The 16,956-nt window shown below is 35.2% G+C and overlaps 1 protein-coding gene across 4 annotated transcripts in view; it reads left to right on the plus strand.

Moving 5' to 3' along the window:
- The window catches only part of COL8A2 (collagen type VIII alpha 2 chain), a 1,617,206-nt gene that overhangs the window by 219,650 nt on the left and 1,380,600 nt on the right, over positions 1–16,956 (plus strand). For all 4 annotated transcript variants that reach the window (XM_044059947.1, XM_044059946.1, XM_044059945.1 and 1 more), the window contains exon 2: positions 8,910–9,081. The gene's annotated coding sequence lies outside the window, so the exon portion shown is untranslated. The remainder of the gene's footprint in view (positions 1–8,909; positions 9,082–16,956) is intronic.

The following is a 16,956-nucleotide window of genomic DNA, read 5'->3' on the forward strand; positions in this document are numbered from 1 at the left end:
AGTTGAAATTCACCCTGTCAAATGCTTTGAATGATTCTATTGCCTAAGTAGATTCTAAAGTTAAAGTCTGGCCACACGTTTTTCTGTTTTTAATGAAGCATTGATAGTAGGAAGAATGGTCTTTATTCTGTTTGCAATAATTGTGTAATTGAGTAATTTTTGCATTGATATTTACGAGGACTATGGTTCTCTAGTTTAGTGTGTCCATTGAGTCTAAGTTTGGTTTTGGTAATAAAATAGTGTGTGATTTATTTAAATATATGTCAGAAAATCCATTCAGACAGATCTCTCTAAATAGAATGTCAAATATTTTAACCAACATTTTTGCAAAGCATTTATAAAATTCCAATAAAATCCCATCAGGTCCTGGTCTTTTATTGTTTTTTTAAGTTTGACATTACATTTAGAGTTTCTGAATAGCTTACCTGATTGGTTAGAAGATGGTGATAATTATGGAAAGTTTATATTTCCTAAGTAGGTTTCAAGCTTACTATATGTATATGTATTCATTGCTGCATTAGATAAGTTAAAAATATATATTTTGGAAGATATTTAGAATATCTGAGGTAGAGGAGTAAGTATATGGGTTTATTTTGATTTTGGATATATTTGGTCTAGTTTTGTTTATTCTGAATATGCTTGCTAGGAGCTTAAATAGAGTTTGCACCCACTCTGCATATGAAGTTAACATTTGTGACTTGAAAAGCATATTTAGTTGTTTTTGAAATTGTTTAATGTATTTTTCAACATCTTCTTTATACTTGAGATGCTGTTTTTTAACTCTTTAAGTTTAGATTTAACAGACTGTTGTTTTAAGATAGGTTGTTTTATTAATTAGAATTATTTTTGTTTGCATTTTGTGAGCTGCCTATTGTATATCTGCTTTAATATTCATTTTATTTATATTTTCATAACATTTTTCAAGTAAAGTGTTTATTTCTTTTTTTACTTCTTCATTTTCTAGTACTTGTTGGTTGAGAGTCCAGATATGTATTGTAGTTTTTTTCCTTAGTGAGATGTTCCCAATTAATACTTACTGAGATATTAGAATGGTCTGAGAAGAAACTTGGTTCAGTATGCATGTTATAATTTGTGTTTGCAATCTGTTTAGAAATTAAATCTAATCTTGACCATGTTTTGTGACATGGTGAGAAATAAGTAAATTATTTTTGTATTGGCTCTCTAATTAAGGTAGGGTTCAGCACCATATGCAATACAAAGGTCTGATATTGCCACTATATATATATATATATATATATATATATATATATATATATATATATATATATATATATATATTATTACTGTTAAAAAGTAAATGCTAGCGAGCCGACACATGGCCAGATTAAAATATTAGGCTTTTTATTCGGAAAGTGCTTTCACAACACAAGGTTGCTTCTTCAGACCATTTAGCATTTATTTTTTGACAGTCATAGTATTTTTGTTTTATTTGACTAACAAGATGTGAATCCAAGTTGCTGGTGTAACTTTTTGGCTTTTTATACATATATATGGTTTACCTCATAATGTCGATGGCCACATCGGTGAACCAGCCTCTGCAAACTACAAACTGCACCTTCACAAATCCTTGAATGCCAATATTCCAAACCACAAAATCTCACACCCTTTTTGACCCATGTTAGCACTTTTTTGTAGGTTTGGTGTGGTTGAAAACTTTCAATAGTTTGTCAGCTTTCTGAGGTTTCAGCAGTGCTGGTTTCGTGGAAATGGTTTGGCGTCATGCACATTCACCGCTGTGACCTTTGATATTATGGAGGCAAACCTATATATATATATATATATATATATATATATATATATATATATTTGATTTTGCTGATCCATCATTAATCAGGTCTATAACAGCATTCCAGTCTCCACCTAGTATTAAATAGTGTCTTTTATGTTCCTTTAAAATATAGAAAAGTTGAGTGAATAAGTTTACTTGTGCATAACACAGTGTATACAAGTTGAAAAGTAGGATAGGTATATCTATTGTTCTAAGTTTACCTGTAACTAGACACCCTCGTGCATTGGGTGACTGCCTTACTTTCCAAGATTCTTCCTGGGAATGACTTTTTAATTAACATCACCACTCCAGCGTTCTTCTTGTTATTTCCTCCAAGGAATTTACTCAGTATCCATTTTTTGTCTAAGTTATCCCATCAAGTATTTTCTAAGTATATTTCCTGGATGAAGATGTATTGAGTTTGAGATTTAAAGAAGAGGTGAAAGAAAATTTTCCTCTTATTTGACATTCATAATTCTTTGATGTTTCATGATTCAGTAATCCATTTCATTATTTGTGTTTGCTCTGATTAATTTAATATGTTTAATCAGTGTGATATTTTTATGATGAGACATATTTTATTTCAGTAGAAAATATGGGTAGCTTGTAAATTGATGTCTGAAAGAATATGGTTTGGGAAATTAATTCCCTCCATCCTAGCTTCCTGCAGGGCCTCTCCCCTAATGTCTTATTCAAAGAGGTAAGAGAAAATATTATTAAGTAGATCACAGTTATTGAAAATGCAATTATCCAATTACATAGAATAAACTTAAGTTTGTTTGTTAAGATAAACATTAAATGCAACAATATTTGCCAAGAATTTACCTTACTACCTACAGACCTACCAACTATACAACTTTTACATGCAACTCAGTTATGGATTTTCCTATAGGAGGTGTTTTCTACATCTAGAAACTGTAAATTTGCCTTTATTTACATATAAACTTGTGTACATTGATAAATTTAACAGTATCAAGTTCCTGTATAGTATGTCTTTGTTAAAGGAGCTGAGAACCTTTACCATACATTATAGTCACCTCCATATTTTCTCTTGTTAATTACATCTATTTGACTTAAATTGTTGTACAGTCTGATAAAGTAAAATGCTTGATTTTTCTTTAAAAGCCTGTTAAGTCTTTGCAATCTCATAACACTATAATGCTAAAAGTTGAAGGCATCTTGTTTGATATTTAAGCTATCAGAATGGATTTGCAAACCAAATATACCTCCGCTTGTCCATTTTTTCAACTAGAATTTCTGTGTACATTTGCCAATTATGTTCCTAATCTGATATTGATTAACAATAAGTTCCATGGTCAATGTAAGCTGAGTGTATTTGACTTCATATGTTCTCTGCAACCAAATGTTTCACTATTAGCTTTCCAGTTATGCAACTGATCCCGGGTTATATTTTCAATAAGTTCCATGCAGCTACAAAGCCACTGCCCAGTTTAAACCAAAGAGCTGCTGTCACCATGACAACAAATACAGATGTCAAAATTGAAAACCAATGAAACATGCAAAGAAAGGTGAAAAGGAAACCCAGGGCTGCTTGAAACAGGAAGAATTGTGTTGACTTTGAGTCGATAAGGTCCACCTTTATTGCAGACTGGGTATGTCCAAGCTTGTATGGTCTCTTCAAACAGATGATTCACTAAAAGCTTCCCAGGTATGCAACAGATCCAGCATTAGTTACATACGTCCACAAAGCCACTACTCAATTTAAACAAAGGGCTGCTGCTGCCATGGTAACAAATACAGTTATTTGTGAAAATTAAAGAGCAAGAAACAAGCAAAGAAGGTGGAAAAAGAAACCTCGGACTGTTTAAAATGGGAAGATCTCTGCTGGCCTTGTGTATCCCAAACAGTTTTCCAAATCTTTTTATTAACACATGCATGTTAGAGTTTTAGTTTCACTCTGATGTGAAGGTAAACAGTCTATAAAAAAATCTCTTCCATTTGTCATTATAATTCGGAATTTAATGTTATTATATGTGACCAACAATTTAGCTAGATAGAGCATTTGAAATCTGATACCTTTTTTAACCAGGAAAAAGCAATAAGGGGCCAACTATTGACATAGCTGTTTAATTGGTTATGGCAGGTCTAGAGAAAAAGTTATATGATAACCATTCCAGCAATAGTTTTTCTTTCTCTTTGATGTTTTTAATATCAGCCGAAGATCCTGATGATTCAGGAATTTGATATAAACCAATCTAGCAGGATTTTCTTGCTGTGAATGTTTTATTTTCCGGCATATTCTTTCAATGATTATCTTGTCACCAAGAACTGGATCATCTAATAGGTTGCAGAATATATCCTTTACTGTTTTTAGCAGAACTGGTTGATCAAATATCTCAGGTAATCCACACATAATTAGATTGTTCCTGCTGCTTCTTGATTCAAAGTCAATTAGTTTGTCTTATATTTAATTATATCTGACACAAAGTGATTTGTTATCTTGGTTGATTCTTCAATTTTATCTTCACGGGTTGATATTCACTCTGCAGTGTTATCCAGTCTTTTGTTAATATCTATTACTGATAGATTAATGTATGATATTATCACCTACAGCTTGCAGAGGTTACAGTGGTATTTTAAGGCCTTCAATAGCAAATTTTTGGCCTGGCTTATTTTTTTATTTTGCTTTTGGGATTTTTTCATTGTTGCCTTATATCTTTTATTTTTGGTATCTTTCTCTTTGTTTTTGTAGCTTAGGTCTCCATTTGTTCCATCTTCAGACTATTTTCTTGTATTTTGCTTTTTATCTAACTTCAGTTTTTTTTTTTACATATAGGCAACTTGCAGTTGCGATATTATTAAAGATAATATCAAGGTGCATCTTATTTCTTTATCTACTGGGTATTGCTTTCATGCCACATGGGGATTTTCAGGCATTCACAAAATGCAGTGGTGGCAATGTTGCTTCACTTATTTGTTCGGTTTGATTTTTTTGACATGGGTTTATCACTAATATTTCTTTTTCTTCAAAAAGGTAAGTAGTTAGAAAACAGCTCCTAACAATTTGTACTCTTTAATTTGAGTGGAGCTATATTAATGGAGCTGTTCATCTGTCTTGGATCAATCAATATTGTCACAGAGATTACAGCTTTACTGAGTTTTTTGTCATGTAATAAGGACATCCTCACAATGTGACAAATAACTCCACTGGGATTTATAGAAAAACATTACACCAGACAACACTGCACTGTACAACAACAAAGCTGTTAAGTCGACAATTCACAACATTGACTTTGAGGGGGCAGGCCTCCTGCACTCCACACCCCTGCATCAAAAGTTACTAATTCTTAGGCAGCCTTGAATGTGTGAAGGGGGTGAAGCTGGCATAAGGGGGTGTGATTTGTATAATGGTAAAGGTCTTTACCTCACAAGTACAACGTACAGGGTTTGATTCTGGTTTTGATTAATTGGCTAGGATTGTAATAGTTTGCAGACTGATAGCCTATTACTTACCTATGAACCTATGTAATTAGAAATGTCCTAAATCCCCTAATATTATGTAATCCATTGATTTCAGAAGTAGAAGTTCAACTAAGTGTAGAAGTTGATTAAAAATGATCAACTGTTCATATAACTCTGCAGCTGATTACAGATTCCCTAAAGAAATAAGCGCAACTTATTCCTAACTTCTACTCCACAGTTTTTACTAACCTTGTTGACCCTGCTTGACATTTATTTTACTTCCCCTTTTACATTTTATATATTTTTACCTTCCTCAATATCTTACCTATTTTTTTCTTACTGACTTACTTTGTTTACTAGTTTCATCTTATTCCATTAACATCTTGCTTCCTCCCAGCTGTGAGCATATCATGTAGATTGTCAAATGATGGAGGGATGTAAATGTTATATGTAATATCTCCCACCACACTTTAACTCCAGGTTTTAGTACACACACTTATTATACAAGTTTGTGCCTTCCATATTTTAAATATAATGTATGTTAGTTTATTTCTTGTGCTTTATTACTGTTTAACTGTAGTCTTGAGCTGAACTTGAAAAAACGTCCACTTGGGTTAGTGTTTTTCTCCAGTAAACAAATGAAAATAAATAAAATATTAGGTAAACATGTGTGCTCATGCCCATGTATCACCTCTAGTGATAATGTAGGTGAAGAGTAGCAAAATAATGTGTCACCTGGGTGAGACTATTTTCATTTAAAACAACATATTCATATAGATTTTACAGCCTGTAGAATTACCATTTCAGTTTATAAACTGCATGGGTTACAGAATCTATACCCCATCAACAGCATTTTATACGCTCTTTTGGACATGTATTTTACTGCCATTAAAAGTAGTCATTATCCAGCAAGAAGCATGTCTATTAAAGGGTCAAAGGACAGTTTCTCACTATAGATGTCCTCCCTGCAGAGATCCTATTCACTGAAATCTCATTCAGGCACAGTTCTTATTTCCACAGTTCCTGCTTTTTCCTTTTTATCCTTTTATAACTATAGCTTAGTAAACATATGTCTTTATGAATCATAGTTTACAGTCCAGTATCTGCTTACTAAAATTTGATTTCCAGGAGGAAACTGATGCAGAATAAGGTGAAGTCCCAAGAGTGGAAAAAAACTCCCTTATCAGCCTCAACAAAAAGTTGAGATCCCTCATCAAATCCTCTAAAGCTAGCTATGAAAATATAATTGCAGCAGATAGTAAAGACAGCCACAAGGTGTTTTATAGTTATGTAAAGAATCTCCATGGCAATACCCAGATTTGCTCTGAGCTGCTACATAATGGTACCTCCTATACCGAGCCAAGAGATATTGTCAATATACTGGCCGATAGATTCAATTGACAACTTTACCCCCCCAAAGGACCAATCACAATAGCAGTAGATTTCCAAGCACCCAGTGTTACCACTCCACAGCTTAAAACATCACTGTCAAATGCCAAGAATACAGCTTCTATGGGACCTGACAATATCCCTGGCTGTGTTCTACATGACCTACAGAGTGAACTGGCACCTCACCTGTGTTTCCTATTCAATCACAGCCTCACCTCTGGCTTTGTCCCTACCAAATGGAACACTGCTACAGTCATCCCTCTCCACAAAGGAGAAGTGACTACAGACCCTAGGAACTATTGCCTCATTAGCCTGATGAGTCTGATATGCAAAGCTATGGAACACATCATCATGGACCTAATAAACAGGAATATAGGGAATCTCCAAACTCTCGATCCCACACAGTTTGGTTTTGTGGAGGGTAGATCATGCCTGCTCAACCTGGTCAACTTCTTTGAGGCAGTCACCAGAGCTGTGGATGAAAGCAAGGTGGTTCATACAGACTACCTTGATATGGCCAAGGCCTTTGATACCATTCACCCACTCGGGAGTCATAGAAAAACTCACTAAGGTAGGCATTAACCCCTATATCACTAGGTGGGTTGCAAGCTGGCTCACTGATAGAACTCACAGCATGAAAGTAGCTGACTGCAAGTCAGACTGACGACCAGTCATGAGTGGACTCCTACAAGGTTCGGTCCTGGGTCCTCTCCTGTTTGGTATCTACTACTCTGAAGTCCAGGCCAACACTAAGGGACTCTGACTGACAAAGTGATGTTGACATTCTACAGAAAGGCCTCACTGAGACCAGTGGCTGGTGTCAGAACCATGGCCTTAAGCAGTGCCAAAAAAATGTGTCGTCATCCCCTTTGGGAAAAACCCAGTTCCCATGAATTACCACATCAATGGTAGTCCACTGAACACAGAAGGTGTTATAAAAGATCTGGGAAAACAGGTTGACAGCAACCTTTCTTTTGACCACCACATTACATTGTGGTCAGAAAGTCCTTCTGTGTGACAGATCTCATTACTAAGGGTTTTACATCCAGGAAGAAAGAGGTCATTGTCTCTCTCTCTACTCTTCCCTCATTAGGCCAATCATCGAGTACAATGCCCCATTTGGCATGTACCTTACTAGACACCTGCAACAACTGGAGAGGCTGCAAAAGTACCTCACAAAGAGGATCCTAAGCCTTAAACACTTGTCTTATATGGACAGACTCAAAAAACTCCAACTATTCTGTCTCATATCACCTGGTTTGAGGCGATCTCTGCTTGACTTACAAAGCCATGTCTGACCCAGCTCTGTTAGAAATGCTACATCCAAAGAAATCCCAATCCCTCCACACCACACACTCCAGAGACCTCAACCTCATTACCACAATCAACAGAACAAGCTGGAGAGACAGGTTCATAACCCAGAGATTGCCCATGCTATGGAATAGACATCCCATACATGTCAAACAGAGCACCATACGGGCCCTCTTCAAGAGAAATCTTGATGAATGGTTGGGAAATAGAAAATTCACCCTGGGGATCACTCCACTGGCTCTACTTGACAGAGGCACTGGGAATTAAGGTCGGGTGGCAAGATGCCAGGGTAATCCTATGGGCTAGGCTTGTAAAGGCTCCAAGGCCATTAGACTAGTACACACCTATGAACCTATGAACCTATTCATTCTTTGGTGATGTTATTCTTCATGATGGGAGCAACCACCCAGGCAATTATGTAAGCAATATAACTATGTGAGACTTTACTTTTATGTAAGCGATATAACTATGTGAGACTTTACTTTTATGTAAGCAATATAACTATGTGGCACTTTACTTTTATGCAAGCAATATAACTATGTGGGTCTTTCCTTTTATGTAAGCGATATAACTATGTGGGTTTTTACTTTTATATAAGCGATATAACTATGTGGGTCTTTCCTTTTATGTAAGCGATATAACTATGTGGGTCTTTCCTTTTATGTAAGAGATATAACTATGTGGGACTTTACTTTTATGTAAGCAATATAACTATGTAGGACTTTAGTTTCTCTGTTCTTTTTCCCCATCCACAGGTAGCAATTTTACTAATAATTGTATAGACAGACACTATAAATAGTATTTATTTTATAACATATTTTTCCAGTAAATTTGTAAGAGGTAATTCACCATATGGTTCAGTCATACTGCATTTAAGTGTAAACAATTCTCCAAGTTCTTAATGTGTTCAGCTTTTGTTATAGGTCTGTTACAATCAAATTCAGCCAAATGTATTAAAATGTTTTTTTTTTACTGTATTTGTGTGTTTTTCATTTAGGTTCATTGAAGTATTATTCACTTATTGTCTATGAAGAAAGATAGGGCTTCCAAGAAATCCATCTTGCCTGGCATGTTTATCAAGTTTGTAATTAATTTCCAGAACAGCAGCAAGCAATTCACCCAGTCTTGCATCCAGTGATCTAGTGTGCTTGTTGACTGAACAAATTCAGGTAAATATTTCCCTTTTCATTATAATTATAGAGAATGATGAAGTTTATATCAGATGGGATCAACCATTACCAACAGTTCAGAAAACAGATGTGAGAAAACCAGATGTAGTAGTCCATGAAAAGAAGACACAAGTAACACTTATTGAAATTGTTACATCAAGTGATTCTAATGCCTTACCTACAAAGAGACATAAACTCATAAAATACCAAGATTTGCAGACATAAATGAGGACACTGTGGAAGAAATATACCCATACAGTTCCAATAGTAGTAGGAGCAATGGGTCTCATACAAAAGTTACAGTTATATTTAGATATGTTACTGATACATGCAACTCCATATGAACTGCAGAAGGAATCAGTTCTTGTCACACTGCGGGTACTCAGAAGAGCACTTTTGGCTATCATCAATGAATAGAACAATACTAATTTCATGAACTTTAATCATACTTTGACTAAGGAATGGAATCCATTGCCACCATGGTACTAGGAATTAAGAGAAATTAAGCTGTAAGTTATATTTTCCTAGTTCAAATCACCTGAACATAGACTATAAAATGCTTGTGTTAGAATTCTGACATTTGAGATATGCAGAGATAACAAGTGAAGTCCCACAGTAGACTCATGCAGCATCCTGCTAGCATATCCTGTGATATCTTCATAACAAATCCTATACTATAGCTGCCGTTTTCTGTTCTTTAGACCTACCCATATGCAATTTACACAAAATCTACAAATTACTGTCCTTGTCAGTTTTTAAGCAGTAGTCCATAGCTAACTATGGAATGCAGGTGAAAAATCGGGTCTATATTACAACGTTGAACTAAAACTAGCTTGAACATTGTAATATCGAACCCTAAAGTCCGAAAGTGGAAAACAGCAAAGCCACGGCACATCGACTTTTTTCCCAGGGAAAAAAATGGTAGGCTGTTTTTGGGGCTTTGCTATTTCCTTCACTGAGGTGCGATCTCGGAGTTGGTATATTTAAGTAGGGGAGTGTGGGGGGGCACAGCCATCCATGTTGGGATGTGTGGGGGGTCGAAGCCCCCCACTTCAGTTTAAGTTTAAGGTTAAGTTTTTTTTTTTTTGTCACGGAACAGTGATTCTTTTTCCCTGGGAAAAAAAATCGGTGTTCTGTGCTTTCGGTTTTGTTGGGTTTCGGACAGTAGGGTTCGATATTACAAAGATCAAACTTTTGTAAATTTGACGTTGTGATATAGACCCAAAAAATCAATAAGTACTATATCTGTTTGTATATTAATTTCTATGTTCAATATCTCATTGTTCTACAAATTCATAGTTAAAGGTTATGAGAAATGCATCATTTATATGTACACACTATAAATATTCATCATATCAGTTTTCTTTATCTCATGCAAATTGTTTAAGACTAAAGTCTTCATGACCTTTCCTTTGTTGGACAATAAACTAATTGGCCTAGAGCTATTTATATCAACTCATGAACCTTTCCTATTTTATAGTGTTTTAACAATAGTCAGTTTCTAACCATGAGGTACCTCTGCATTTTTAAACATTCCTTGTAGATAATATTTCAAATATTTTGCCAGGATCGCTCTGAGCTGTTTTCAATCACTGATTGAAATACTATCTAATTTAACTTTCCAAAAGTTGTTATACTATCTTTTTATATAACCCTTAAGTGACACTTCCTTCCATCCTAGCCCATCATTTCTAGGTTAGAACTTGGCAAGCCATAAAGGCTTACATTATAAGTTGGAAACAGTACAGCAATATATTCTGCTTCCATAAAAGTCTGATTATTGCCCATAAAGTTATCCTTTCAAGGTCCTGTATCCTTACCCTTTCTGATATATTTAAAAAAAATGCATTTGTTATGCTTTTACCAGCTGTTCCGTGTAGTTTTCTTAATCACACCAACAAAATTACTAGCAAAGTTCTTTCACAATTACAAATACAGAACTTCTCATTTACTTTTCACAACTTCCTGTAATTCTATAGTCAAAAATAGTATTTTTCTAACCTAGAATATGTGCTACCACTATTCAGCGTCCGCTCCATATGTATCTTTCAAAAACTTCAGAGAACAGAATTAAAAATATGATAATCTGCACTCCTAGCTGACCAAGAAAAACACCATTGTGATATATTTCATGCGCTGGGTTGGCTCCCGATGCCAGATAGAGACAATCTCAGGAGAACACTATTTTTCAAAATTCTTAAAAAACAAAAAATAAAGGGATCTACTGAAAAGGAAACTACCACTGAGAGACCAAAATTATACACTTAAAAACAGCCAAGAAAATATCTTAACCTTTCCAGACTCAGTTTCATACTAGCCATAGGTGAAAAAGGCTTCCTAAAAGCAAATCTGCACTGTGAAACTATTGGTCTTATAAAATTAAGTGCATTGGTACAGTAGAAGCATTCAGAAAGTTTTCAGATTCTTCCTCTTGAAACAGAACATTTCATTAAAATACCTTGTATGTTAGTAACTGTGTATATTGGTGAGTATATTAATTCATATGTATATACTTTCTAGTATGTTTCCAGTGTTTTCCTAGGATAATATTAGTGTTCTTTTTTTCTCTCGACTCAATATGCAACTTACCTGTATTGTGATGTTTACTATAAATATTGTACCCAGGTTGTGGCTGAAATGGGTCAACTGACCAGCCCATTTACCCAGTCAGTAAATTGAAAATAAATAAATAAAATCTCTTTTATGCACAGTTTAATCCATTGCCAGCCACTTAAAGTGCCTCAGTTCTATTTTTGCCTCTTTCCTTGAGAGCTTCCACATGACATTTCTATCATTATTGCTAAAAATAACTTCATTATAAGAGTTTTTGGTTGTCATGTAATGTGTTTTATGTCCAGCTGGTAGATGTGAAACTTTATGAATGAGTGCTGGCATAATCAAAGATGTTACAACTACTGACCAATCACTTAGCAGCAAAGGTAGTAGAATATGATAACTATGATCCTTAATAGGGTCAACAATGTACAAAATGTCCACAATATTATTATTTTGTGTTAGATTATTCACTTGCTTAAAGTTGTTTTTAAAGTTTTTTTTCATACTACTAAACGTATTTGGCTTACTCCACTCTGCTCCCGAGAGTTTCAAGTCTCGTGTTATTATCTCATTTGCTGTATTTAAAGAAAATTTTTCAAGTTGTCTTTACTAGATATTGGGGCTACATGCACACTTGTCAGTATTATAGACATTACACATTTGTCAATATTATATGTATCCTGTCAGTCCTTACTGTAGGCAGTCAATTATATTAACCTTATTATCAGTTGAATCAGACTCAATAACATTAATTATGTTCCTTTACCAAAATCATAGCATATCCTCTTATCCCCCACTGTATCACACATTCAGCATGAAACATGTTATATCTTTTAAAAAATGGAGACCATTTGTTTTAAATGTATTTCTGTGATTACGGTCACATTGACATTAAAAGAGTGTAAGAGATCTCTCAGAAGGAAACTTTTGTTTTTCAGATTTTGCCCATTTGTAGAAGATCACCAGCCTGTCATGCCCTTGGTCTAATTAATGTTAGGAGGTACTTACTTACAATTTTGATTTTTATTATTTATGTTTTTCAGTATCTTCCAAGTGAGAATTATTTCCCTTGCCTTGGTTACATGCAATCTATCTCCTGTGATGATATGGGGGACTTGGGACAGACTTAGTGAGATCTCAAACCCCAAACTCTTAAATATAAGATCCTCTTAATGTGTATATTGGCACACTTTCTTTTTTTAAAGTAATATCTTGACTGACAGCATTCCTATGCACAGTATCTGAAAAACATACGTTTATCTCTGCTTCTGAAATAAATGTCACCAATTCACTTATTTCTCTGGCAGTTAAGAGTGGCTTCCTAAATATAATGTCATTGATCCATATGTGATCTATGATGTCATACTTGTCATCAATAAAAAAGTTTCTGTAAAACGTGTAAAATGAATCTTATTTTTGGTTCCAGGTAAGCATATTAAAGTTCTTTAAAGATCATGTCTACATACTCGTGTCCATTCCTGTTATCACAGAATCTTCACAATCATTCAACAAGAAATGTATTGCCCAGCTTAAAGCAACCTATTCTATTTCTGGCCACTTCAGCCTGAAAGCCAAAGGAGCAATAGCTATGAATCTGTTGTCTGCATACTCACACTACCTAAACAAACCCTTACCAATGCAGTATAGAGATTTATACATCTCTGCACATTCTATGAGAACCACTATATGTTACATATAAAGCCAGCTTCCTATCCACTATAGATGCATCCAGTCTTCTCCTTATCCAGCCTCATATTCAACATCCTCCTTGGACACTACTGTCTCTTCCTTGGCTGTACACTGCAAGTAAAATTCTAAAAATGCTAACTACAAAACCAAAATTACAACAACCTTACACTACTGAGGCCCTATTCAATCTGGCCTTTGGAAAAACGAGTGTTAGCAAAATTGTTCCTGACAAATAGAACAGTGCTCTATTAGAAATAAGAGAATCTCCTAATGGCAAGGTTTTTAGATGCAATCTGTATAGCAATCTGTATACAACTGGGATTTGGAAAAAAAGATAATCTTACAAAATGCATTTTGCCCAACACCATCTAGTGATACTTATTCGCATCTAAAGTACAGACTGATGACACCAGAGATGTAAATATGTAAACAAAGCTCTGCATGTCTGCTATCTAACTACCCTATTGATCCTTAATACTTGTTAAGTTTTCTTCTTTCTCCCCTCAATCTCCAACTTTCATTTAATCATTTCCTGTTGTATTCTCCTACATTTCTTACTACTCCTCTTTCTGTCTGCTTACTGCTAATTCCCTGAGATTCTTGTCTGTTATCAACTATACTCATGACCCACTACAAGAATGGCTTAAGCCAGATATATACAAATATAAGTTCAGTTAACGTGGTGTAGGTAGTTTTATATATGTGATGATGCTCTTCTATTTCCTAATTATAATAGTAACAATTTCCATCACAAGATGCAGAACATTGTATATATTATGTAAGTGTATTTTTTATCACTGCTACTTCTATTGGACTTAAGTAGTTTATTTCAATTCTGTTATCAACGCTTTTGCTATTGAGGGTGTATTTTCCATTTACATTGCTTATTTATGCTCTGTTGTAAGTGTTTTGGATTTATACCTCAGTGTATTTCATGTGCTTGGTATTATACATGTGTAAATAGTTTTACACTTTAGCAGGCATTTCATGGAGGAAAATGTTCCTTGGTCAAGCTTACCTACCTAGTTACAAACAAAAATAAAAATAAAAAATAAAAATAAAATTATTATCTGAGGTAGTCCTAGCTATAGTAACTGCTGATATCTTTGAAAGATTAGTAACAGACCCATGTCCACCTTCCACTAGAGATGCCTTCACATTTCATCTTCTTGTTTTCCTTTTCATCCACTTACTTTATTTTTATCAGAAAAGTTTGCAAAGCATTTTCATTAAAATTTTTGTCCCTTCCATTTATTTTAGTTGTTTCTACTTTAATGTATGCAAATTTATAAATCTGTAGACTGTTTCCCATGAAAAGGTCCTTAACTCCCCCACCTTCTGGTTACTACTCCATTCTAGTTTAGCATGTTTGCCTGCTCTTTTGCATCTACGTGGCTTCATCTCCTTGTTTATCCATACCTAGATTAACATCAGTCTCAGTAAGAGGAGAATGGTTAGAACTGGCCTTATCATAATGGTTTGATTTTCTTTAATTCTAAGCAAAATATTCTTTGCACTTTTTCTTTACCTGTTTTCCATTTTTCCATTTTGATTGGCACATGTCAACAATTTGACAAGCTGTCCACATATTTCTGTAAAAACAATGGTGGTCCTAGATGCTCGTATAATGAAAAGGGAAGGGGTAATCATGCTGGAGGCTGGAGTTCCCTGGATATGAATGGCTTATCAACTGTATTCCATAAGGAGTTTGCACAGGGAATAATATAGCAATAACCCACTTTTGGGTGTGGGTAATGCTAAATTTACCCACGGTTGGCGTGGTTTGGTCCCGAGGGCGAACCCAAAAGTGAGTGAGATGTCCGTTGCTTATTTTAAAACTGTCTCGCTATGTTAAACTCATTTAACATAGCGAAACACTAAAAAAAAGCAACGGAGATCTTGCTTTCTCCGTTGCTTTTTTTTTTAAAACACTGTCTCGCTATGTTAAATGGGTTTAACATAGCAAGACAGCTTTAAAATAAGCAGCGGAGATCTCCGTTGCTTATTTTAAAGCTGTCTCGCTATGTTAAACCCATTTAACATAGCGAGACAGTGTTTTAAAAAACGAGTTATACTAATGGAAAAAAGTCTGGGCGACCGGACCTTTTTCCATTAGTATAACTCGATTTACAACGGGCACGCTGGCCAATCAGCGTGCACGTTTTGGGGGGGTCATGGTATAATAACCCTTTTGTGCTGTGCACCTCAGGGAGCAAAAGCCTCAGAGTCACTGCCTGCTTCAGCAAATGAAGCTGTTGCCATGCTCATTCACAAACAAATAATTTTGTTTCACCAGTTTTATAGTTTGTCCACTATCCCTGCTTAACTCAGATTCCAAAATCCCGGTTACAGAAAACATACAAAGTTACACTGAGGGCTACAATTCTACACATCTTCATTTTCCAGCGCAAAAAATGCCAATAAATTTGGTTTCATGAAATATAGATCCTATTTGTTGCTTTTATGGTCCCTTCTAAAACCTTCAATATGACTCCCCTTTTTTCATTGAAAAACTTGCTACTCTAAACATAAACCTCTCTGTCAACTATTGGGTTGCAAATTTGCTCTCTGAAAGAATACACACACACTAAGAACCGTAGTCCCTCCTCATCTAAAAGGCACCAAGACATAAAACGTAGGAGCACCAGAGGTCCACAGAAGTAAGACCAGGAAATACAAATACAGCAACAATTGACAAGGCCCAACATGCTGACACACATAAACCACTAAAACACTTTCAGGCTAGAGAAGCCCTTCTTCAGATTCCAAGAAGGGCTTCACTAGCCTGAAAGCATTAATTCTTTATTTATTTTATAATAAAAGTTTTAACCAGTTTTAATAGTTTATGTGCATCAGCATGGTGGTCCTTTTCAGTTCTTGCTGCATTTGCATTGCTCAACTAAAAGGCACATTACTGCTATTTAGATTTTATATAACTTTCTTCTATTACAACAACAATAATACACAAAGAAAGTTTCCAGCATAAAACATAATGAGATATTTGGAAAAATCTGTAATGGTGCCCCTCTTAGTAATTCATATTCATTAGCATGTTGTAGCTAGTGACTGTTTAATACAATGACCAATATAGTGCTGACATGCTGTGAACAGACTGCATAGTAAATGATCACAGGTACATCAAATGCAGCCTTTTGAGTACTGCAGTGGCTGCTTTATGTGTGTTCAGGTGATAGATGTAAGAGAAACAATAAGGTTGCTTTCTCAGCTCAGTGTGAGGACACAAGCATAATGAAGCATTTTGTAGCTTCAAAACAGATACTCTGAGCAGGCCACAGATTACAGCAAAACAAAACAGCAGCTCAGTTTATCATATAAATAGGATGGTATCCCAAAGCGGGGAAGAACACGCGTAATATAAAGAGAAGATGGATATGTGCCAGGAAGGCATATTTTCTGAGGGACAGATGTCCATTTCCTATTTTTTATAAAAAGAAAAAAAATGGTAGGTGAGGATGGTAGCAAGGAGCATAGGGGGGAGAAAGGACTGCATAAGGAAGATAGTGGGGACAGATAAGCAAATATAAAATGCCTACATAGACTGACAGGGGAGGCATGGAAACAAAAGGGGGGGACAAAAGTGGAACGATGCAGCCAGACAGAGAGGGAATG

The sequence above is a fragment of the Protopterus annectens genome, chromosome 1.part2, assembly GCF_019279795.1.
Source record: "Protopterus annectens isolate FY-2018-M chromosome 1.part2, PAN1.0, whole genome shotgun sequence".
Lineage (NCBI taxonomy): Eukaryota > Metazoa > Chordata > Ceratodontiformes > Protopteridae > Protopterus > Protopterus annectens.